Source organism: Thalassophryne amazonica, chromosome 4 (genome assembly GCF_902500255.1).
Source record: "Thalassophryne amazonica chromosome 4, fThaAma1.1, whole genome shotgun sequence".
Classification (NCBI taxonomy): domain Eukaryota; kingdom Metazoa; phylum Chordata; class Actinopteri; order Batrachoidiformes; family Batrachoididae; genus Thalassophryne; species Thalassophryne amazonica.
Window position 1 is genome coordinate 91,559,403 of NC_047106.1, and position 23,245 is coordinate 91,582,647.

The 23,245-nt window shown below is 47.8% G+C and overlaps 1 pseudogene; it reads left to right on the top strand.

The window, feature by feature from the left end:
• The first annotated feature begins 776 nt into the window (after positions 1-776).
• LOC117508975 overlaps positions 777-23,245 on the top strand; it is a 112,741-nt pseudogene continuing 90,272 nt past the window's right edge.

Here is a 23,245-nt window from a genome sequence, read left to right on the forward strand (position 1 = left end):
ACTAAAAATAATGGATTCAGTAAAGATGCACACCCATTAACATAACACATCTAAATCATTTTTACAGGAGGTTGACTTCAGCCAACTCAAGATGGATACAAGAGCATGTCCAAGGCATTCAGTGTGTCTTGAAATTTGTTAATCTGAATCATGAGTTAATAGAAACAGCTCAAAAATGGAGCAAATATGCAAGAAGGAGACTAGTGAGGGAAGCCACCCAGAGACCCATGACAGCTCTGAAGAAGTGGTGAGATTTGGTGGCTGTTATTGGAAAATAAGCTAAGATCATTTATTTTCTGGTGCCTCACTAGTCACACATTCATGGCAGAGTCAAACAGAAAAGGATTTGTTGAAAAAGAATACATGTGCTACAAAGGCTTAAATCACCCATGTGCCTTCTGACAAACTGCATGCGAGTTGTCCCAAGTAAAGACAATGCAACATGCTTTTACTTGTCAGACAGGGAACATTACATTGACAACAACAACAATCCAGGTGTCTTGAATCCAAAGGAGACATTTTCACACAAATGTTACATTTTGTGAAGGTATATTAAAAACAAAAACATGATTTAAGTCAGAAGAGATATGAGAAACGAATCTGAGTGTCCCGACACTGTTGATGATGTGTCATACACAGATGAGGCACAGTAGGAGGGGAGTGTTTTTCTGACAAGCTATAAACTGAGAAAACAGTGTTTGTGAGAGATGCTTCATTATCAACCTGAAGTGATGGCGTTCTTAATTTTTTGTGTTGGCTTTAGCTTGATGATCAGTTTATTTTCAATGTCCTCTAATTTTAACTTGAATGAATATTATGAGGATAAACTGAAAGAAAGGACTGGACATATGGATGAAAGAATCGGTGCTGGGGCTTCATCTAAGAGGTGTAAGCTCCAGGGTTCTGTGCGACAACCTGCGTTCTCAATGGATGGTGACTATGTTATTGGAGGTGTATTCTCCATTCACTATGACATGCACACAGCAAGCCTAATCCTGTACAGTGCAAAGGGAGGTTAGTAACATGCAGAAGTGGGGTTTGAAGATGTTATATTTATTTTGTTATATGCAACTGTATGCATATTATATTATATGTATATATAGATAGATAGATAGATAGATAGATAGATAGATAGATAGATAGATAGATAGATAGATAGATAGATAGATAGATAGATAGATAGATATGTGTGTGTGAAATAAAAATAGTTGACTTTTTTCTTAATTTCTTCCTATCATTTTTCCAATACAGCTTCATAGAAAGCTTTAACATCATTCAAATATAGAAAGCAACATTTACTCATTGTATGGAAATAATTCATTTGAGAGTGATGATGGGGTTGATTTGTCTTTATTAATTTTGTTTGTTTAAATCAGTGGTGTCCAAAGCGTTCCAGAAAGGGTGCAGGTTTCCTTTCATCTACGGACTACAGCAGGTGATTTCACTGATAAACATCACTTTGCACAGGTGGGATGCGTTCATCAGTGAAATCACCTGCTGCACAGTGGCTGCAAGAAAACCAACCATTGCTTCTTTGGTATCTGCTGTTATGAGTACAATTGTGTGTATATATATATATATATATATATATATATATATATATATATATATATATATATATATACACTGTAAAAAATTCCAAGTTGACCTAACTTAAAATAATTTGTAACCTCGCTGCCTTAAAATTTTGAATAAGGCTCGCAAATTATTTTAGGTAATTTGAAATCACAACTTAGTGTCTCCAACTTTAAAGACCAAGTTCACATGACTTATTGCTTTGTTCTGGGAAGTCTCTTTTATTAGTCAAATAAACAAATATTTTTGTTCCATCAACAAGAATACTCAAGTAATCTCAACTCACTTTTAAATCAGGCCAACAAGTTATATCAAGTAATTTCAACTCACAACTAAGTGTCTCCAACTTTAAAGACCAAGTTCACATGACTTATTACTTTGTTCTGGGAACTTTCTTTTTTAGTCAAATAAACAAATATTTATGTTCCATCAGCAGCGTACTCAAGTAATCTCAACTCACTTTTAAATCAGGCTCACAAGGTATATCAAGTAATTTCAACGTAGTTGTGAGTTGAAATTACCTGAAATAATTTGCTAGCCTTAATCAAAATTTTAAGGCAGCGAGGTTACAAATTATTTTAAGATAAGTCAACTTGGGATTTTTTCTTTCTTTTTTTTTTTTAAAGCGTGTATCAAAGGCTTACTCTTAACTGCAGCTGTCAGGCTCGAATCTGACACAAATCCTGTGTTGAGAAAGGCCATCTTCAACTACTTTGTTTGAAAACAATAGGCTACCAAGTAGAGCATAAAGTAAAACCAATTAATTTCTGAAACAATTTATTCAGTAAACAGTCATTTCAAGTTATTCCTAAAACATCTTTTTAAATCATTAACATAACTAAAAACAGAACAAAACGACAGATTGTCTCTTACCACGTGTCAGTGTGTGGGTTGGGGATACACAGAGAGGGACCATCACAAGCAGCAAGAGCACTTGACTGCCATTCATTCTAAATGGACAGTGGCATTATAGAGCACCTAGGCGCCCAGCGCCCTACAATGCCAGCGTCCATTGAGAATGAATGGCAGCCAACTGCTCTTGCTGCTCATTACGGTCCCTGTCTGCATGTACACTTACTGAGGCTGTGTGTGTGCCTGTAACTCCAGCATAAAACAAAACTTTGCACAAAACTAAAACTTTTCTTTCACATTCCTTGTAATTCTTTGAAAATGTACTGGAAACAGGTATGGTTTAACTAATGTGGAAATAGGTGGCTACTTTGTTGTGCAGAACATCCGTGTACATCATTTGTGTAAACAGGACACTGAAAACATTCAACAAATAGTGTTAGAATACAAATGACAGGGCAGAACATCTCTACACTGTGTGCTGAAGCAATTTGTTGTGCAGTCCATGAGCCCGAGCAGAGCAGGTGCTTCCCCCAATGTCCATGATTACCTTCTGAATGACCTCGAAGGTGTACTTCAGTCCCTTAGGATAATCAATGTTGACGCAATAAAGTAGTCCAATCAGCATCGCAAAGCCATTTGGTACATCTCGCAACTCGCGCAAAACAATGCGCTCCTCCAGGATTACTGCAACATCCACAATGTTCTGGACTGTCATCTCCGCATTTTGCTCTGTGATGATTAGTAGGCCAACATCCACTCCTTTTATCACTGCTGGTGCCTCCATGGAGTCAGTGGTCTGAAGTGTAGCAGAACACAATGTGTATGTTGTATTATGCGTTCAAAAGGATTCCATTTGTTGACGGTGTAGTTGTTGGGAAGGTGTCGTAGCACGGACCCACAACAGGGGGCGCAAATGAACGGACAATGAGTAAGCCAAAAGGTAACAATTTAATGTTGTGATATTACACAACGAAACGTGTCTTAATGTTCACAGTCAATAAACACCAGGTGACGTGTGGGCAGGCTCGAAGATAGAAGACGCCCGACGAGAGAGAAGCCGCGTCCCACACGGCCTCCACCACCAACGGCCTGAAGAACACCGGAGCCGCCAAGTCCCGAGTCCCCAGGTGGCCTCTGTCTTCGGCTGTCGACCCTGGTACTGCTGGCAGAAAACAGAAAGATAATGTGTGAGTGTGAGTCCGCACACTCAGTAATTAACAGTCCAGACACCGTTAGGAGGGAGCACCTCCACCTCCAAATCACACACACTCGTGCAGCTCCTGATCAACCACTTGTCTGGGACGGGGTGCGAGGTGAAGCCGTCACTGTCACACCAAAACGCCAATCCTCCAGACAAGGAAACACTTCAGGAAAACGGCTGCAACAGAAGTTCAGTTGGTTACACAATGTGTCAGTCAGCAGAGAAATTACCTTAGTACTGGTAGTCGATTTCTCGGCGGGGAGGTGGAGTTGCAGTCCAGCTTATATGGTGGTGTAGATGAGTGACAGCTGGAGTAATGAGTGACAGCTGTCACCTCCTCTGGGTCTGGCGCCCTCTTGTGCTTGGAGCCCGCACTCCAAGCAGGGCGCCCTCTGGTGGTAGTGGGCCAGCAGTACCTCCTCTTCAGCGGCTCACACAACAGGACCCCCCCCTCAACGGGCGCCTCCTGGCGCCCGACCAGGCTTGTCCGGGTGTCGTCTGTAGAAATCGGCCAGGAGGGCCGGGTCCAGGATGAAGCTCCTCTTCACCCAGGAGCGTTCCTCAGGTCCATACCCCTCCCAGTCCACCAGATATTGGAACCCCCGGCCCTTACGACGGACGTCCAGGAGCCTGCGGACCGTCCAAGCAGGCTCCCCGTCGATGAGCCGGGCAGGAGGCGACGTAGGGCCAGGTGCACAGAGGGGCGAGGTGTGGTGTGGCTTGATACGGGACACGTGGAAAACAGGGTGGACCCGCAGTGAAGCCGGGAGTCGGAGCTTCACTGCGGCCGGGTTGATGATCTTGAGGATGGGGAATGGGCCGATGTATCTGTCCTTTAATTTGGGTGAGTCCACACAGAGGGGGATGTCCTTTGTTGACAGCCACACCTCCTGCCCGGGCTGGTATGTGGGGGCCGGGGAACGTCGGCGGTCCGCATGGGTTTTGGCCCTCGTCCGGGCCTTTAATAGGGCAGAGCGGGCGGTCCGCCACACCCGGCGGCACCTCCTGAGGTGGGCCTGGACCGAGGGCACACTGACCTCTCCCTCCACCAGCGGGAACAATGGGGGCTGGAACCCCAAACATGCCTCAAAAGGGGAGAGGCCGGTAGCAGACGAGATTTGGCTGTCATGGGCATACTCGATCCAGGCCAGATGGTGACTCCAGGCCGCCGGGTGCGCGGAGGTGACGCAGCGAAGGGCCTGTTCCAACTCCTGGTTAGCCCGCTCTGCCTGGCCGTTGGTCTGGGGGTGGTACCCGGACGAGAGACTCACGGTGGCCCCCAGCTCCTTACAGAAACTCTTCCACACCTGTGAAGAGAACTGGGGACCACGATCTGAAACGATGTCCGATGGTATCCCATGCAGCCGCATGACGTGGTGGACCAGGAGGTCAGCCGTCTCCTGGGCCGTCGGGAGCTTCGGGAGGGCCACGAAGTGGGCCGCCTTGGAGAACCGGTCCACTATCGTGAGAATCACGGTGTTGCCCTGGGACGGCGGGAGGCCCGTGATGAAGTCCAGGCCAATGTGAGACCAGGGGCGATGAGGCACTGGCAGGGGTTGGAGGAGTCCCGTCGTCCTCCGATGGTCTGCCTTGCCCCTGGCGCAGATGGTACAGGCCTGGACGTAGTCCCGGACGTCGGTTTCCAGGGACGTACAGTCTGTTCTTGGGGCCAGTCCCCGGGTCCGGGCTCCTTGTCAGGGCCTCCCGGACGGTCTTCTCCACATCCCAGGTGAGGGTGGCCACGACAGTGGACTCGGGGATGATGGTCTCGGTGGGGTTCGACAGCCCCGCTTTGGCTTCTTCTTCGTGCACCCGGGACAATGCATCTGGTTTTTGGTTCTTGGTCCCGGGGCGATACGTGATCTGGAAGTCAAAGCGCCCGAAGAACAGAGACCAGCGGGCTTGCCTGGGGTTCAGCCGCTGGGCGGTCCGGATGTACTCCAGGTTCCGATGGTCCGTGAAAACCGTGAAGGGCAACGATGCCCCCTCCAGCAGGTGTCTCCACTCTTCAAGAGCCTCCTTCACCGCAAGAAGTTCCCGATTGCCGACGTCATAGTTCCGTTCAGCTGGGGTCAACCTGCGGGAATAAAAGGCACAAGGATGGAGGACTTTATCAGCCTCCACGCTCTGGGACAGCACGGCTCCTATCCCTGAGTCAGAGGCGTCCACTTCTACTATGTACTGGCGATCAGGATCAGGCTGCACCAGAACTGGTGCAGTCGAGAACCGACGTTTCAACTCCTGGAACGCGGCTTCGCACCGATCCGACCAGGCGAAGGGGACCTTGGTGGAGGTCAGGGCAGTCAGGGGGCTAACTACCTGACTGTAACCTTTAATGAACCTCCTGTAGAAATTTGCAAAGCCTAGGAACTGCTGTAGTTTCCTGCGGCTTATCGGTTGGGGCCAATCTCTCACCGCCGCAACCTTAGCCGGATCAGGGGCGACGGAGTTGGAGGAGATGATGAACCCCAGGAAGGACAAAGAAGTGCGGTGGAACTCGCACTTCTCGCCCTTCACAAACAGCCGGTTCTCCAACAACCGCTGTAGGACCTGACGTACATGCTGGACATGGGTCTCAGGGTCCGGGGAAAAGATGAGTATATCGTCCAGATATACGAAGACGAACCGATGCAGGAAGTCCCGCAAGACGTCATTTACCAAAGCTTGGAATGTCGCGGGGGCGTTAGTGAGGCCGAACGGCATGACCAGGTACTCAAAATGACCTAACGGGGTGTTGAATGCCGTCTTCCATTCGTCTCCCTTCCGGACCCGAACCAGGTGGTACGCGTTTCTAAGATCCAATTTTGTGAAAATTTGGGCTCCATGCAGGGGCGTGAACACTGAATCCAACAGAGGTAACGGGTATCGGTTGCGAACCGTGATCTCGTTCAGCCCTCTGTAATCAATGCATGGACGGAGTCCGCCGTCTTTCTTGCCCACAAAAAAGAAACCAGCACCCATCGGGGAGGTGGAGTTCCGGATCAGCCCGGCAGCTAAGGAGTCCCGGATGTAGGTCTCCATTGATTCGCGTTCCGGACGTGAGAGGTTGTACAACCTACTGGACGGGTACTCAGCGCCCGGGACCAAATCGATGGCACAATCATACGGTCGGTGCGGGGGAAGAGTGAGTGCCAGATCTTTGCTGAAAACGTCAGCAAGATCGTGGTACTCCCTTGGCACCGCCGATAGATTGGGGGGAACTTTGACCTCCTCATTAGCCGTGGTGCCGGGAGGAACCGAGGATCCTAAGCACTCCCGGTGGCAGGTTTCGCTCCACTGCGTCACAACCCCAGACGGCCAATCAATCCGGGGATTGTGCTTCACCATCCATGGAAAGCCCAAAATCACTCGGGAGGTAGAAGGTGTTACATGGAACACTATCTCCTCCCTGTGATTCCCAGACACAACCAAAGTCACTGGTTGTGTCTGATGTGTGATTAATGGAAGCAGGGTGCCATCTAGTGCTCGCACCTGCAATGGTGCCGGCAGAGCCACCAGAGGGAACCCTACTTCCTTTACCCATCTGCTGTCCAGCAGATTCCCTTCAGACCCTGTGTCTATCAGTGCTGGGGCATGGAGGGTTAAATCCCCACAAAGGATTGTTACTGGGATTCGTGCAGATTTGCGGGGTTTTCCCGCGTGCGTGTTATGACCCACCCTTAGCCCAGTTTCTAAGGACGGGCGTTGTAGATTGACCGTTTTAGGGCAGTCCTTCTGCATGTGCTCGCAAGAGCCGCAGACAAAACACTCCCCGCGGGCCAGCCTCCTTTGTCTGATTTTTGATCTTAATTTGGCCCTGCTCGTGTCCCTAGCCTCCTCAGCAGGGGGAGCCGTAGCCACACGGAGCTCTCTGGCAGTGAAGCGTGGGGACGACGTCACCTTGTCGGAACCGGAAGGGGGAGGGACGGCTCGTGCCCGGTCACGCCCCCCGGCCTGCTCCCGACGATGCTCATTTAAACGGTTGTCTAAACGTATAACCAAATCGATCAGCCCGTCGAATTCGCGTGGTTCATCCTTGGCCAGTAGGTGCTCCTTAAGGACCGGGGACAGTCCATTTACAAAGGCGGCGCGGAGCGCAACGTTATTCCAGCCGGACCTCGCTGCCGCGATGCGGAAGTCGACTGCATACTCGGCTGCGCTACGGCGCCCCTGTCTCATCGACAGCAGCACGTTCGAAGCGGTCTCGCCTCTGTTGGGATGATCAAACACTTGTTTGAATTCCCGTACGAACCCAGTATAAGACGTTAGGAGCCGTGAATTCTGCTCCCAAAGCGCCGTAGCCCATGCGCGTGCCTTTCCTCGAAGCAAATTAATAACATAAGCCACCCGGCTAGCGTCTGATGCGTACATGACGGGGCCCTGTGAAAAGACGAGCGAACACTGCATGAGGAAGTCCGCGCATGTCTCGACACAGCCCCCGTACGGTTCCGGAGGGCTTATGTATGCTTCAGGGGACGGTGGGGGGGTTCGTTGAACGACCAGTGGAACGTCTAATACGGGCCCAGGACCAGCCAGAGGAGTGGCTGCAGCAGCGCCCTGATCGCGCGCGTCCACCCTGGCGGTGAGAGCCTCCACCCTCCGATTAAGGAGGACACTCTGCTCGGTCACTAATTCTAACCGGGCCTTGAAGGCGGTTAAGATCTGCTGCAGCTCACTCAACCCGCCTCCCGCTGACGCCTGCGCTCCTGGCTCTTCCATTGGCCGTTCAAGCTGGAGTTGACGCCCCTCGGAGTCCATGACGATGGCCGAGAAATCCTGTTGGGAAGGTGTCGTAGCACGGACCCACAACAGGGGGCGCAAATGAACGGACAATGAGTAAGCCAAAAGGTAACAATTTAATGTTGTGATATTACACAACGAACGTGTCTTAATGTTCACAGTCAATAAACACCAGGTGACGTGTGGGCAGGCTCGAAGATAGAAGACGCCCGACGAGAGAGAAGCCGCGTCCCACACGGCCTCCACCACCAACGGCCTGAAGAACACCGGAGCCGCCAAGTCCCGAGTCCCCAGGTGGCCTCTGTCTTCGGCTGTCGACCCTGGTACTGCTGGCAGAAAACAGAAAGATAATGTGTGAGTGTGAGTCCGCACACTCAGTAATTAACAGTCCAGACACCGTTAGGAGGGAGCACCTCCACCTCCAAATCACACACACTCGTGCAGCTCCTGATCAACCACTTGTCTGGGACGGGGTGCGAGGTGAAGCCGTCACTGTCACACCAAAACGCCAATCCTCCAGACAAGGAAACACTTCAGGAAAACAGCTGCAACAGAAGTTCAGTTGGTTACACAATGTGTCAGTCAGCAGAGAAATTACCTTAGTACTGGTAGTCGATTTCTCGGCGGGGAGGTGGAGTTGCAGTCCGGCTTATATGGTGGTGTAGATGAGTGACAGCTGGAGTAATGAGTGACAGCTGTCACCTCCTCTGGGTCTGGCGCCCTCTTGTGCTTGGAGCCCGCACTCCAAGCAGGGCGCCCTCTGGTGGTAGTGGGCCAGCAGTACCTCCTCTTCAGCGGCCCACACAACAGTAGTTCTGCAGAGTGCAGAGATAAAATTCTCTCCTTTAATCCACCATGAGGCAAAGACAATTCGCAATGCTGGATTACGGCAGTGGACGCATGGAGTGGATGCAGGCACAGGTTGACAAAGGGGACTGTGCAGGGGCGGTGTTATGAGCATGTGCGAAACCTGCCAACTTATTGGACAAGTTGGCCAATCACATGTTTCTGAGTTGACTGTACTATTTCACTTGGTGAATGGATCAAAACTTAACATTTCTAGTTGTCTCAACTTTTTGGCAAAATTTAGTTGACCTGAATAAAAAAAATAAGTTAAAGGAACTAAAAGCAATGTTTTTTTTACAGTGTATATATATATATATATATATTGTCAAGGATTTTATACAGTTCATGCTCATATTATCATTTATTTTCTTTAGTTTATGCTTATATTATTATTATTTATTTTCTTATAGTTTATGCTTATTATTTTTCCTCTTTGTGAGAACAGGAGGTTTTAGAAAGAAAGACTTGTTGTCTGCATTCTTCATGGTTGAGCAAACTATTTTTCATTTTGCCTTATCCTGCTTTGACGAGCCACGAGGCTCATGTTGCAGGAATGGAAGGTTTCAGCCGTTACCTATCTTTGCTATCACCCTCTTGCAGACATGACTCATGTGTAACCTCTCCCGACTGTCCTTGTTTGTTTTTTCTCATGTTGAACTAAATAAAAGGCTGGGCCAGAGGAGGAGATTTTAGGAGAGCTTTGTGGCTGAGCACTTACAAGCTGCTTCATTGTTCTCCTCCTTTGCGCAGAGCAAAAAATATATATATATATTTGTCTCTCTCTGACTGGTTTCTTTTCAGCGTTTGTGCCTCTCATTTCTTTAAAAACAGGGTGCAAACCCAATAGTTTTTTCTTGGCGCCCAACGTGGGGCGTCGACAGATCTTCTCGAGCGAACGGAGGGAGACACGCCGCAGACTGTGCACAGCTGATTCCATTAGAGGGATCGAAGGAAAGTCCTGAGGAGTGAATTCTCCGTCGGGCCGGTGACTATAGACGTCCACCTCCGCTCGCCGCAGTAGATTGACGACGCCTCCGAACCAAATGAGGGCGCAACAAATTAACGTAAGTAATTACTGCCTGCCTGTGAGGAAAATATGTTGAGGAGGGGTTAGAGTCCCCATCCAGAATAAAGTGTGGGGGAGGGAGTTAGAGTCTCCGGTCCTGCCGGCACAGGTGGCGGAGGGGTTAGAGTCCCCATCCGGAATAAAGTGCGGGGGAGGGAGTTAGAGTCTCCGGTCCTGCCGGCACAGGTGGCGGAGGGGTTCGAGTCCCCATCCGGCTGAGAAATACAGGAGGAGTAAGAATAAATTTCAGGAGAAGCAGTTAGAGAGACGTGAATTAATTGATTATTTCAAAAGTGAAACTAAGTGTGTTTGTGGTATGAATGAGAGAAAATTCTGTTTTTGTTGTTTTGTTGTAAGGATTTTGTTGTGTTATTTATGTCTTGATATAAAATGATTTATTATTATTATTTTTTTATTTTTTTTAAGATGAGGGCTTGTCTGTAATTGCAGTCATTGATGAAATCTGTAATTTATTTTGTATATGTGTGAGAGTTGGAGCGGTTGTGGGAGTGTGTGTGTGTGTGACAGTGTCGGACTGTATGTGTGGTATTGTTTGACTGAGTATTCCTTAGTAATGATAAAAGAATGAGACTGTGAGTGACTGAAGCACGGACAGCTTGATATCCCATTTTATCAGGGGATAAAAGTGGAGCTGTCGTCTGCAAAGTAGGTCATTTTAAGTCCATACGCATCACACTCACATATTCCCGACGAGTCTGCAAAGAGGGGGATTCCAAGGAAGGTCCGCCCCACGGGGTAGAAGCTTGACCTGAACTTTGCAGAGTGAAGGGGAATAGGTGAACAACATGGGAAACACATGCACAGAAAATAAGCCCCTATTTCAGGGCGACGAAAAATACATGCACAAACGCAATCCGGAAAATCTGAAGTACATAACTAAATGGAAAAAGAAATATAGCTCAAGGACAGCCGCCATTCCTTCATGTCTTCCGTCCATGGACACCAGAAGAGGCAGCAAAGGCCGTGTCTGGCCTGCCAGACCCACAAGCTGATGTGGAAGAATGGGTAAAAGGAATAGAAGATATTATAAAAGCATATAGGTTGAATGGCTGTGAAGTAGGACAGGCCATACAATTGGCTCTGGGACGAAACTGGGTCCACGTGAGAGGGACATTTACAGGACGTGCTGCAGATGGCACGGTCCTGCCATACGGGAATGAGGAAGATTACAGACAGTAGCACACCTATACACAGACAGAAAAACCACCTCTGTGTGTAGTGTAGTGCTGACCCAAAGGGCAGACAAATGGTACAGAGGAAAACCTGAGGCTGTGCCGCATATTTCACTGACAAGGGCAGAGACTCAGTCCTGGAAGGACCTTGGAGGAATTGCTAAAATACCTGAGGAAGCAACTGATTGGTGTGGGATTTCAGTCCATCCACAGGCTTGTATCGGAAATACATGTTTGTAAGTGTTTGGACGACACCAGTGATACATGAAGTAGATCTAGACGATTGAAATTTAACAACATCTGTGTTGTTGACACAGGAAGATGAGACTTTATTGGCCAAACTGCCTCCTCATCTCTGGGTGAATGCACCCACAGATGTAGGACTGTTGAAAAATATTAATAATATAAATATATATATATATATATAAATAATATGAAAAAAGCCACGATCTGATTGGAGACCACGGATCAAACAATATCCGTTAAAACCTGAAGCAGAAAAAGGAATTGAACCGGTTATTGCAGAATTATTGGAAGCAGGAGTCATCAGGGAATGTTTAGATGCATCCTGTAACACTCCAATATATCCTGTGAAAAAAGCAGACAATCAGAATTGGTGAATGGTACAAGACCTACATGCAGTAAATGCTGCAGTAGAAACTAGTGCCCTCTGGTCCCAGACCCACATACGCTGCTAAATAGATTAAGTCCTGGATAATGTGAAAGTGTAGTGACACGGACCCACAACAGGGGGCGCAAATGAACGGTCAATAGATGAGCCAAAAAGTAACAATTTAATGTTGTGAAGGTGCACAACGAATATACAGACAATCTCAGAATATGATTACAGTCAATCCACAAAGGTGACGTGTGGGCAGGCTCGAGGATAGAAGACGTCTGTCCTGAGAAGAGCCGGAACCACACGATTTCCGCCGCCACCGAACCTGGTGAATACTGGAGCCGCCAAGTCCCTGCCCGGGCTGGTAAGCAGCGGTTGGGGATCGCCGGCGGTCCGCATGGGTCTTCGCCCTCGTCCGGGCCTTCAACAAGGCAGAACGGGCGGAGCGCCACACCCGACGGCACTTCCGCAGGTGGGCCTGGACCGAGGGCACACCGACCTCTCCCTCCACCACGAGAAATAATGGGGGCTGATACCCCAAACACACCTCAAATGGGGAGAGGCCGGTGGCAGAGGACACCTGGCTGTTATGCGCATACTCGATCCAGGCCAGATGTTTACTCCAGGCCGTCGGGTGTGCGGACGTTACACAACGCAGGGCTTGCTCCAATTCCTGATTGGCCCGTTCTGCCTGTCTATTGGTCTGCTGGTGATACCCGGACGAGAGGCTCACAGTGGCCCCCAGTTCCCGGCAGAAGCTCCTCCAGACGTGTGAGGAGAACTGGGGACCACGATCAGAGACGATGTCGATGGGTATCCCATGCAGACGGACGACGTGGTGGACCAGGAGGTCTGCTGTCTCCTGGGCTGTTGGGAGCTTCGGGAGGGCCACGAAGTGGGCCGCCTTGGAGAATCGGTCCACTATCGTGAAGATGGTGGTGTTGCCCTGGGACGGCGGGAGGCCCGTGACGAAATCCAGGCCGATGTGGGACCAGGGGCGATGAGGCACAGGTAGCGGCTGGAGAAGTACTTGGGACCTTTTATGGTCTGCCTTGCCCCTGGCACAGGTGGTGCAGGCCTGGATGTACTCCCGGATGTTGGCCTCCATAGACGCCCACCAGAAGCGCTGCCGGACAACTGCCACGGTCCTTCGCACCCCTGGATGACAGGAGAGCTTGGAACCGTGACAGAAGTCCAAGACTGCAGCTCTGGCCTCTGGTGGGATGTGCAAACGGTTCTTCGGACCTGTTCCTGGGTCCGGGCTCCGTGCCAGGGCCTCCCGGACGATCTTCTCCACGTCCCAGGTGAGGGTGGCCACGATAGTGGACTCAGGCAGGATGGGCTCCGGTGGATCCGACAGTGCAGTTTTGACCTCCTCTTCGTGTACCCGGGACAAGGCATCCGACCTCTGGTTCTTGGTCCCGGGGCGATAGGTGATCCTGAAGTCAAAACGCCCGAAGAACAGTGACCAGCGGGCTTGCCTGGGGTTCAGCCGCTTGGCGGTCCTGATATACTCCAGGTTCCGATGGTCAGTAAAAACCGTGAACGGCACAGACACTCCCTCCAACAGGTGTCTCCACTCCTCAAGAGCCTCTTTCACCGCAAGGAGTTCTCGATTGCCGACGTCATAGTTCCGTTCAGCCGGGGTCAATCTGCGTGAAAAGTAGGCACACGGGTGAAGAACCTTATCAGTCTCTCCACTCTGGGATAGCACGGCTCCTATCCCTGAGTCAGAGGCGTCCACTTCAACCATGAACTGGCGGCTAGGGTCGGGCTGCACCAAAACTGGCACAGTAGAGAACCGTCGTTTCAACTCCTTGAACGCGGCTTCGCACCGATCCGACCAGGTGAAGGGGACTTTTGGAGAGGTCAGGGCTGTCAGGGGGCTAACTACCTGACTGTAGCCCTTAATGAACCTCCTATAGAAATTAGCGAAGCCGAGGAACTGTTGCAGCTTCCTACGGCTTGTTGGTTGGGGCCAATCTCTCACCGCCGCAACCTTGGCCGGATCAGGGGCGACGGAGTTAGAGGAGATGATAAACCCCAGGAAGGACAATGACGTGCGGTGAAACTCGCACTTCTCGCCCTTCACAAGCAGTCGGTTCTCTAACAACTGCTGCAGGACCTGACGTACATGCTGGACATGGGTCTCAGGATCCGGAGAAAAGATGAGAATATCGTCCAGATATACGAAGACGAATCGGTGCAGGAAGTCCCGCAAGACATCGTTAACCAAGGCTTGGAACGTCGCGGGGGCGTTGGTGAGGCCGAACGGCATGACCAGGTACTCAAAGTGACCTAACGGGGTGTTAAATGCCGTCTTCCATTCGTCTCCCTTCCGGATCCGAACCAGGTGATATGCATTTCTAAGATCCAGCTTAGTAAAGATTTTGGCTCCATGCAGGGGGGTGAACACGGAATCCAACAGTGGCAACGGGTATCGGTTGCGAACCGTAATCTCATTCAGCCCCCTGTAATCAATGCATGGACGGAGTCCGCCATCTTTCTTGCCCACAAAAAAGAAACCTGCCCCCATTGGGGAGGTGGAGTTCCGGATCAGCCCGGCAGCTAATGAGTCCCGGATGTAGGTCTCCATTGATTCGCGCTCAGGTCGTGAGAGGTTGTACAGCCTGCTGGACGGGAACTCAGCGCCTGGAACCAAATCAATGGCACAATCGTACGGACGGTGCGGGGGAAGGGTGAGTGACAGATCCTTGCTGAAGACGTCAGCAAGATCATGGTACTCAACCGGCACTGCCGTCAGATTGGGAGTGACTTTGACCTCCTCCTTAGCCTGTAAACTGGGAGGAACCGAGGATCCTAAACACACCCGATGGCAGGTTTCGCTCCACTGAACCACCACCCCAGACGGCCAATCAATCCGGGGATTGTGCTTCAACATCCATGGGAAGCCCAAAATCACGCGGGAGGTAGAAGGAGTTACAAAAAACTCAATCTCCTCCCGATGGTTTCCAGACACCACCAGAGTTAATGGTTGTGTCTTGTGTGTGATTAAAGGGAGAAGGGTGCCATCTAGTGCCCGCACCTGCAATGGAGAAGGAAGCGCCACCAGAGGGAGCCCTACCTCCCTTGCCCATCTGCTGTCTAGCAAATTCCCTTCTGACCCCGTGTCCAAAAGTGCTGGGGCTTGAAGGGTTAAATCCCCGCTCAGGATTGTAACTGGGAGTCGTGTGGCAATCTGTGTGTGTCCCACGTGAATGTTTTGACCCCCCCTTAGCCCAATCTCTGAGGACGGTTGTTGTTGTGGCCGTTTGGGGCAGTTTTTCTGTGTGTACTCCTTTGAGCTGCAGAGAAAACACTCCCCGCGGACCAGCCTCCTCATTTTGGCCCTGTGCGTTTCCTTAACAACGTCAGCAGGGGGAGCTGTTGCCCCACGGAGCGCTGCGGCTGTGGAGCGTGGGGAGGGCGGCCCCTTTTCGAACCCGGAAGGGAGAGGGATGGCGCGTATCCGGTCACGTCCTTCGCCTCGCTCCCGACGGCATTCCTCCAACCGATTGTCTAACCGTATAACGAGATCGATAAGCCCATCTAAATCCCGCGGTTCCTCCTTAGCAACCAGATGCTCCTTCAGGACCGATGACAGTCCGTTTATGAAGGCGGCGCGGAGCGCAACGTTATTCCAGCCGGACCTCGCAGCCGCGATGCGGAAGTCGACTGCATATTCGGCTGCGCACCGGCGCCCCTGTCGCATTGACAGCAGCATTGTTGAAGCGGTCTCTCCTCTGTTAGGGTGATCAAACACTGTTCTGAACTCCCCCACAAACCCAGTGTATGCTGATAACAACCGTGAGTTCTGTTCCCAGAGCGCCGTAGCCCAGGCGCGTGCCTTACCCCGAAGCAGAGCAATCACATAAGCTATTTTACTAGCATCTGACGCGTACATGACGGGACGTTGTGCGAAGACGAGCGAACACTGCATGAGAAAGTCCGCGCACGTCTCCACACAACCTCCGTACGGCTCAGGAGGGCTTATGTATGCTTCAGGGGATGGTGGGAGGGGTTGTTGAACCACCACTGGAACGTTCATATCCTGCACAGGGTCGGCAGGAGGAGGAGCTGCAGCAGCGTCCTGAGCGCTCGCCGCCACCTGCGCGGAGAGAGCCTCCACCCTGCGGTTAAGGAGGATGTTTTGTGCTGCAGCTCACCAATAACGCCTCCTGCAGACGCCTGCGCTCCCTGCTCTCCCATTGGTTGTTCAACAGCCGGGTGACGCCCCTCGGAGTCCATGACGCTGGCCGAGATATCCTGTTGTAAAAGTGTAGTGACACGGACCCACAACAGGGGGCGCAAATGAACGGTCAATAGATGAGCCAAAAAGTAACAATTTAATGTTGTGAAGGTGCACAACGAATATACAGACAATCTCAGAATATGATTACAGTCAATCCACAAAGGTGACGTGTGGGCAGGCTCGAGGATAGAAGACGTCTGTCCTGAGAAGAGCCAGAACCACACGATTTTCGCCGCCACCGAACCTGGTGAATACTGGAGCCGCCAAGTCCCGAAATCCCAGGTGATCACCGTCCCCGACTGTCGGATCTGGTACTGCTGGCGAAGAACAAAGACAGGCAAGTGTGGGTGTGTGTACACCCCGTAACAACAACGGTGGGAATGCCACCTCCACCTCTAACACAATATTCTGCAGAGTACCGCAGTGATTCCTCAGGGGAAAAGAGTGACGTCCAGCACTCACTCAGCTTCCACAGACAGAGGGACCGGTACTCCTGCAAACACTCACAATATACAGATTATATTGTAAAACACAAACGGCTGAGTCTATTACCTCCAAAGAAGTACGATATCTCGGCGATGAGGTGGAGATGACGTCTGGGTTTTATGGAGTGCGATGATGAAGAATGAGTGACAGCTGTCAGGAATTAATGAGTGACAGCTGTCACTCCCGGCTGTGTCCGTGGCGGCAGTGCCCTCTCGTGCCTGAAGCCCGCACTTCAGGCAGGGCGCCCTCTGGTGGTGGGCCAGCAGTACCTCCTCTTCTGGCGGCCCACACAACACTGGAAACATGTACTTCTCTGTCATAGACATCAGTAATGCATTTTTCTCAGTACCTGTTCATCCAGACTCTCAATTTTGGACTCCCTCAAGGTTTTGCTGACAGTCCGACCATTTTTACACAAGCAATAAATTGTTGCTTATCTTCATTTACTCCACCAGAAGATTCACAAATCTTGGTGTATGTAGATGACATTTTGGTGGCAGGAAAGACAAAAGACAGCTGTACAAAATGTACCGTGATGCTTTTGCAACATTTGGCAGAAACAGGAAGTAAAATTAAAAAGCAAAAGTTGCAGTTCGTGCAACCACAAGTGACTTATTTAGGCCACGTCCTATCAGCTGAGGGGAAACGAATACAAGACGATCGAATGCACGCTATTCTCAAAGCGCCTAAACCGTCAACAAAAAAGGAAATGATGTCTTTCTTAGGTATCTGTAATTATCGCAGAGCCTGGATTCCATGTTATGCAGAGAAGGTGCAGAAATTGCAGGATTTAATACACTCTATATGTGGCTATGATTGACAAAAATACAGTGGAATAAAGAAGCTGAAGAACAGTTTACAGCTCTTAAACAAGAACCTGTGAGTTCCACAGTATTATCTCTGCCCAATTATGCCAAGCCATTCACTCTCATGGTGGACACAAAACAGGGATTCATGTGTGCAGTCTTGCTACAACAACATGGTAATGAAAATAAACCAGTCGGCTATTATTCCAAATGTTTGGATACATTCTTATCGCCTGCTAGACAGATAGCTTATACAGCAATGCTATTGTCTCAGCCACATATTACCATTGAAAGATGCAACACCTTGAATCCCGCCACGCTCCTACCTACTGTGATAGACGGTGAACCGCACGATTGTTTGGCAGACACACAGAAACAACAATTACCTCGACCAGACTTAACAGACGAACCATTTACAGATGGACTACATTACTTTGTGGATGGCTCATGTTTCAAAGATCAGAAAGGACAGAAATTAACAGGCTATGCTGTTGTTCAGTTACCAAATACTGTTATTGAAGCAAAACAGATCGATCATTTTAAATCAGCCCAAGCTGCAGAACTCATTGCATTAACCAGAGCTTGTATCTTGGCTAAAGGACAGAAACTGACAGTCTATACAGATAGTCAATATGCATTTTCAACAATTTGGTTCTTTGCAAAACAATGGCAACAAAGAGGTATGATAACCTCTACAGGGAAACCAGTGACACATGCAGGCTTACTCACAAATTTGCTAGAAGCAGTGACATTACCATCACACCTGGCATTATGTAAATGCACAGCCCACACCAGAGGTACAGATTTTGTCCCCAGAGGAAACTGTCTCGCAGACAAAATAGCGAAAGAAGCAGCAGCTGGTCGATATGGCACTTCTTCTATTTACACAGCTCAGACAGACAATGAACCATTAATAGATTCTGACCTTTTATTGGATATGCAAAAACAGGCACCAGCGCAGGAATGACATTTGTGGTTGAAAAATGGGGCAACCCCAAACCCCAAAGGACTTTATTGTGTACATAACAAACCCATCCTACCCAAAAGCTTATTCAAAGCAGCCGCAATTGCGACGCATGGGTTAACGCATGTGTCGACAGGGGGGATGGTATATATGGTAGACCAATACTTTACTACCTATGGATTTAATTTATACTCAAAAAATTTTTGTAAAGCCTGTGTTACCTGATTGAAACACAACCCACTGGGAAATATAAGACCCCGGAGAGGGCAATTCCCAAAACCACAGTATCCTTTTCAAATTGTTCATATGGACTTTATTGAACTAAATCGATGTGGACCTTATCAGTACTGCCTAGTATTAATTGATGCCTTTTCAAAATGGGTAGAAATTGTTCCATCACAAAAAGCAGATGCTTTAACAGTAGCAAAAGCATTGCGTAAGACAATTATTACGTATTATGGAATACCAGAGACACAGTGATAATGGAACACATTTTATAAATGAAGTTGTACAAAGAGTAGCAGAACACATGAAAATTAAGTTAAAACATCATTGTGCTTACCACCCACAAAGTGCAGGATTAGTGGAAAGGACAAATGGCACAATAAAAACAAGATTAAGGAAATATATGGAAGAGACAAAACGAACCTGGATTGAATGTTTGGACCCAGTAAAATTGTATATGAGAATAACACCAAGACCATCAGGTTTAACACCATTTGAGATACTTTATGGACGACCATATCGTCTACCAATTTTTGACATGGATACTAAAACAGCAGATGAGGAACAAACATTAGCAGATTTTATGAAAAAGACATTAACACAGAAAGAGATAACTCAAACACATTTACTGCCGAATAATTTTGATCTCCCACAGGACGGCCTTCCAGTAGTCCAGCCAGGAGACTGGGTGTTCATCAGAGTGATTAAGAGGAAGAACTGGTCCAGTCCTTGTTGGGAAGGTCCATACCAAGTGCTGTTAACAACACCAACTGCAGTAAAGATAGCGGAGAGATCAACGTGGATACATCTAAGTCACTGTAAGATACAGCGTGTGTTGGCTGCCTCCACAGTGTAAGGGGAAGTCTGGCTACAAAGGGAGTCTATTTAATTAGCAATAGATTGTCTCAACGCCAGTGAAGCAGGGAGATCCTTGCACTATTAGGTGAGGTTGGTTAACAACACTGTATCCTAGCAATCATGACTGAACTACAGCAGACCCTGGAGCGGCGTGCTCAGCGCCGCCGCTGCCGGACTGTTGGTAGGGCAGCCGGTTGTGTTGTGATCTTAGTGTTTCGTGCTCCTCGGATTCCTGGCCTGGTGGTTGACCCAAGAATTGCAGCTCACTGTGGACCGAGCCAGAGAACAACGGAAGCAACATCAGAAGAGGTTTATTCATAATGTGAATGAGACAGATGGACACCTTCATATATACCATACTAATATGTGGTACAGATATGTTCATTTATTGGCTATGGAATTACATGTTACTAATTGTTATGTTTGTTCGCAAATGCCTATATCCTCAACACACCCAGCTCTGACGGCTAAACCGTACCCTGCTAGGGTGACAAAATGTCTTATCATACGGATGCATAATCAAACTGTATTTCGGGGGCAACAGTTCTCAGCAAATCTGACAAGACGTAATACCACTTGCCTCAGTGCAACCACTTATATGATAGGGATTTCAACAGAAGACGTCCAAGCGTGCCCAAGTGCTGCTCCATTGACTAGACTGAAGGGAAATGCAAAAATATCATCACATGTTAAATTGTCATCACAACGGCCATTCCTGATTTGCTTTTATGGGACAGGGAATAAAACTGTAGGTAAAATTAGGAAACGTCTGTGTACCCAAACGTATGTTTTATCAAATAATTTAAGCCTAACCAAAACATATTATGAGAATGATCCTTATTTTCATCGCATGGGGAACGGATGAATCATGTGCTTATGTTAGTAAGTTTTTGCTACCACCTGTAAATGGTACTCCGGTGTATGATGACATCTATTGGCTTTGTGGTTCCAGACTGTACATGAGTCTCCCACCAAATTGGGGTGGTGTGTGTGCACCTACCCAGGTGACTGACCATACATATGTGGTAGTGCCAAGGACCTCCACAGAGAAGAATGGCAGCACCAGACGGAGGAGATCGATATACCCAGATGTGTTACCACATGATCACATGTGGGGCTCGGATGTACCGGAGGACCAAAAATTGTGGTCTGTAGGAGATAAAATAGCACATTCATTGTTACCCTGGATAGGAGTGGTAAAAAATTCATTAATGATTGAAACTCTGAATTATCGATTGGGTCTGTTCATGAATGTAACTGAGAAAATAGTAGCAGCTCAAAATACTGAAATAGATGCTTTACGTACCACGGTGATGCAAAATCGCATGGTTTTAGACTTGCTTACTGGTTCACAGGGAGGAGTTTGTGTTCTGCTGAACACAACATGCTGTACTTTCATCCCAGACTCCATTAATTCAGTGGATGTGCAGGACGCATTGGAAGAGCTGAATAAACTTCGTGATGCAATGCATAAAGACACTCTAGCTGTGAGCCAGTGGAATCCCTGGTCCTGGTTAACTTCAGGACCATGGTGGCAGTTACTATTGAAAATAATGACACCAGTTATTATAGTCCTAATTCTGATTGGACTTTGCATGTGTTGTGTGATCCCTTGTATCAAAACAATGGTTGGCAAAAAGGTCTCAAATACATTTGTACAGTGTAATCTGGCTTTCCAACAAACTATGCCAAAATATCAAGCATTGAAACAGTCAGACCTTAGTGGAGAAAACTATAATGACTGTGTTGAGAATTATGATGATATTGAAAAGCTCACAACTCCAGTTCAAGCTTAAACCGTTGACGTGATGAGTTAACACACTCTTAGCCTATGAAGCTTTAGCTGAAAATGTAATAAGACAAGTGGTTAAAGTGGACAAATTTTCTATTGAAGTGTGTTTTGGACATGACAACCTTATGTAAATAAATGATAAACAGGGAGGATTATGTCAAGGATTTTATACAGTTCATGCTCATATTATCATTTATTTTCTTTAGTTTATGCTTATATTATTATTATTTATTTTCTTATAGTTTATGCTTATTATTTTTCCTCTTTGTGAGAAGAGGAGGTTTTAGAAAGAAAGACTTGTTGTCTGCATTCTTCATGGTTGAGCAAACTATTTTTCATTTTGCCTTATCCTGCTTTGACGAGCCACAAGGCTCATGTTGCAGGAATGGAAGGTTCAGCCGTTACCTATCTTTGCTATCACCCTCTTGCAGACATGACTCATGTGTAACCTCGCCCGACTGTCCTTGTTTGTTTTTTCTCATGTTGATGAACTAAATAAAAGGCTGGGCCAGAGGAGGAGATTTTAGGAGAGCTTTGTAGCTGAGCACTTACAAGCTGCTTCATTGTTCTCCTCCTCTGCGCAGAGCAAAAAATATATATATATATTTGTCTCTCTCTGACTGGTTTCTTTTCAGTGTTTGTGCCTCTCATTTCTTTAAAAACAGGGTGCAAACCCAACATATATATATATATATATATATATATATATATATATATATATATATATATATATATATATATATATATATATATGTGTGTGTGTGTGTGTGTGTGTGTGTGTGTGTGTGTGTGTGTGTGTGTGTGTGTCTTTTGCGTACACCCTTTCAGTCGCACGGGTAAACTTTGAAATACCTTTTATGAGTTTTTTTTGTTGTTATTGAGTCTGTGAGTGCTGAACACATCGCGTGTCGTGACACATCTGTATGCAGGATTGAGTCCCGTGAACTTCGGTTTTCATGTGCAGGGGATGTGAGGAGATTAACAAAAATTCAGAGCTGCTACCAGGGATCAGGCTTGGCTACCATATCCATGATTCCTGCTCTTCAGTTCTTGTGGTAATCCAACTGGCATTCCAGCTGTCAAATGGTGTAGATCTAATGTTTCAAAGCAGTGACAAGTGTTTGCAGTCTGGCAGGATGATGGCTATTGTTGGTACCTCTGGGTCCTCGACATCCATCAGCATGTCAAGTGTCATACGACCGTTTGACATTCCCCAAGTATGTTTAAATTCTGTCAATCTATTGCTTTTTTCTATCTATCTATCTATCTATCTATCTATCTATCTATCTATCTATCTATCTATCTATCTATCTATCTATCTATCTATCTATCTATCTATCTATCTATCTATCTATCTATCTATCTATCTATCTATCTATCCTGTATTTTTTTTTCTTACAGGTGAGTCACTATGCAACTTGTGCATGTTTGTCTGATAAGCAGCAATACCCAACCTTCTTCAGAACAATTGCAAGTGACCAGTCCCAGGCTATTGCTTTGGCTAAGCTGGTGAAACACTTTGGCTGGACTTGGATAGGTGATGTCAGGACTGATTCAGCCTACGGTAATAATGGCATGGCGTCTTTCCTGTATGCAGCACAGAGAGAGGGCATCTGTGTTGAATACTCAGAAGCTTTGCATCGGACCTACTCAGTGAATAGGATTCAACAAGTGGCTGATGTTATTTGCAGGTTTGTATACACCATGAGTGACGCTGTGTTCCCCAGGTTGTCACAATTTTTTTATTTTGTTTCAAAATACATTTTAGAAATGTAACAAAAATATTCTGTT